Source organism: Erinaceus europaeus, chromosome 15 (assembly GCF_950295315.1).
Source record: "Erinaceus europaeus chromosome 15, mEriEur2.1, whole genome shotgun sequence".
Taxonomy (NCBI): domain Eukaryota; kingdom Metazoa; phylum Chordata; class Mammalia; order Eulipotyphla; family Erinaceidae; genus Erinaceus; species Erinaceus europaeus.
In genome coordinates this window covers 57,061,625-57,064,756 of record NC_080176.1, presented here as the reverse complement: position 1 = coordinate 57,064,756, position 3,132 = coordinate 57,061,625, and the positions used below count along the sequence as shown (strand labels likewise).

Genomic DNA, 3,132 nt, shown 5'->3' with positions numbered 1-3,132 from the left:
CCTGCCATTTGTCCAGGGGACTGAAATTGGGGATGTATTTGACTCCACAGCCATCTGGAATGAGGCACTTTTCAGCCACCATGTCTTCAAATTCATCTGCCTTAAACTTGATGAAGCCCTACTTCTTGGAGATGTGGATCTTCTGGTGTCCAGGGAATTTGAACTTGGCCCTGCACAGGACCCCGATCACATGCTTTTTGTTCTGCAGCTTGGTACAGATGGAAATGATGACCTGGCCAATGTGGATTCTGGCCACAGTGCCCTGGGGCTTCCCAAAAGCACCTCACATCCCTGTCTGGAGTCTAAGGTTAGGGACAGCAGGAGGTCAGGCATAAAATGAACACAGAGTAGGAAGGGCTATCTCCAGGGTCCCTTAGGGGAGCCTATACAAGCAACAGGCTGCATACACTATACCCAGCAGGCTGCTGTTTGCAGCCACTGCACACTGGGCACCATGGGGAGGGCAGAACGGTTGGCTTAACTGGCTGCAGAAGGGGAAAATATAAACCTTAAAGCAAAAGTACACAATGGTTTGCAGTGACCCAATAAGTGTACCAAGCAAGTAGAAAGACCTAAAAAAGACAACATTAAGTACTTAATAGTTTCTACTTAGACCTAGATACTATCCTCACCTGCTTCCTGTTTCATTTCCCTCAATCACTCCAAGGCTAACCTTGTCAAAGTAAGAACTACAAAAGCTCGATAAGGGCTAGAGACAAACATACTTTAATGATGGTTCTTTTGCTTTCTGCCAGGCTACCTCATCTCTCAGGGCCCTAGTTAGGGAATCCTGGAATTCTCACATAGATATGATGGTCCTAGATCTCTAATAGATCCCACTGTCCACTGTCACTGGTTATCTCCATCAGGAAAAACATAATGAACCCCTTTGTGGGCCCCTACAAGACCTTCAGTGCGGATCAACAATGGTAGGGACTACCCCATTTTCTAAAGGGAAGTTGGGCCAATATCCTCTACCACTCATGGAAGATGAGTCCAGCAACACGTGCAGCCTAGAATGTTCCTAGCTATGACAACAGAAAGCAAGTTCAGACCTACAGGGATGCAGAGATTACATGGGCTTCTGCACTGAATATAGGCCCCAGATCAAATCAGTGGGGTTTATAGTTAAAGGTATTTATATATCTTCCTCAGATTTGGGAGCCACTCTCTTCCCTTATCCAGCTTTCTAGTCCATTTCCAACCCTGACATCATCTCCCCAGACAATACCTTTGACCCACCTGCATGTTAGCTATTGGGCACAGGCAAAAATTAGTAAAGTCATGGGCCCCTTAGACTATACCTAAAATAGACCTACTAACTTTTTCCAAAATGGAGACCCCAAATCTCATTTGCTATATTCATGCCTTTAGGTTCCAGATTATCAAACAATCTGTTCTTCTTTATATCTTAATGCTTTTTCAGACACCAAGTTGCAAATGCTACCATGACACCAACCTGACTTTCCCAGGCAGACAACCTCACCAATGTACCTTGGAACATCTCTCCAGAGCTCCGCCCCACTAGGGAAAGATAGAAACAGGTTGGGAGTATGGATCAACCTGCCAATGCCTATGTTCAATGGAGAAGCAATTACAGAAGCATGACTTTCCACATTCTGCACTCCATAATGATCCTGGGTCCATACACCCAGAGAGATAAAGAATAGGAGAGCTTCCAGTGTAAAGGATGGGATATGAAACTCTGGTGGTGGGAAATGTGTGGAATTTTACCCCTCTTACCCGATGGTTTTCTCATTTTTTATTTTAAAAATAAATTAAGAGAAAAGAAAAGAAAGGTACGTTAACTACCCTTTGCTTCAGATGTCAGGAAAATAAGACATTTTTTGAGATATTCTTATACAGAGTGATTACGGGAAACTTTATGGTGCTTGACTGCAGTTTTTATTTTGTTCTATTTGTCTGAATGTAATATTCCCTTAATGATGACAGGTGACTGTAGCATCACTGAATTTTGATTTCCTAAAAGTTATTGTTCTCAAATATAATGAGAATGGGAATATGATTTGTATTTAGAAGTAAAATCCAAGAGGGGAATAGGAGGAAAATCAATATTTGGTAACAGAAGTCTTAGGTTCATTATTGAATAAAAATATAAGAAATCTCATAACATTCTATGAACTAACCTTATACCTTCAGATAAAAAAAAAATCTAAAGGAATCAAGAAACAAAATCAAGGGTTTGAAACACATTCTCTCTGAGGCCCTTCTACAATAATGTTCTTACTTATTTTCTTAGGGATTCCCAGGAAAATCTAATAATTCTAGTAATTAGAATAATCAAGATATTATTTGAAAAACCTAATCCCAAATTCCCATCTTAAATTTTAAATCACAGCTTTACTGACTCATAAATTAAATACTATAACATTAATCCTTTTAAAGTGTACAGCTCTGTGATTTTTAAATATATTCACTTGTTTTCTTTTATCACTAACATTAATACTTTTTTGTCACTTCAAAATAAAAAGTCCTATACCCAGTAGCAGTCACTTCCTAGTGTGTCCTTATTCTTGTAAATTAATAATCTACTTTATATTCCAATATATTTGTCCAATCTGTATATTTCATACAAATTAAATCATATGATATGTGACCTTTTTTTGCTGGGTTTATTATTTTTTAATTTATTTCTTTATAGGGGAATTAATATTTTACATCAACAGTAAATACAATAGTTTGCACATGCATAACATTCCCCAGTTTCCCATTTAACAATAAAACCACCACTATGTCATTTATCATCCTTCATGGACCTGTATTCTCCCCACCCACCCACCCCCACCCCAGAGTCTTTTACTTTGGTACAATACGCCAATTTCATTTCAGGTTATACTTGTGTTTTCTTTTCTAATCTTGTTTTTCAACTTCTGCCTGAGAGTGAGATCATCCCATATTCATCCTTCTGTTCTGACTTATTTCACTCAACATGATTTTTTCAATGTCCATCCAAGATTGGCTGAAAACGGTGAAGTCACCATTTTTTACAGCTGAGTAGTATTCCATTGTGTATATATACCACAACTTGCTCAGCCACTCATCTGCTGTTGGACACATGGGTTGCTTCCAGGTTTTGCCTGTTACAAATTGTGCTGCCAAGAACATATGTGT

General features: G+C 39.1%; 1 non-coding gene across 1 annotated transcript; it reads right to left on the bottom strand.

The window, feature by feature from the left end:
* Nucleotides 1-355: 355 nt before the first annotated feature.
* Nucleotides 356-491, bottom strand: LOC132533251 (small nucleolar RNA SNORA70). Its single transcript, XR_009545148.1, has one exon. It is a non-coding gene; the product is annotated as a small nucleolar RNA SNORA70 (small nucleolar RNA).
* Between the last annotated feature and the right edge of the window lie 2,641 nt (nucleotides 492-3,132).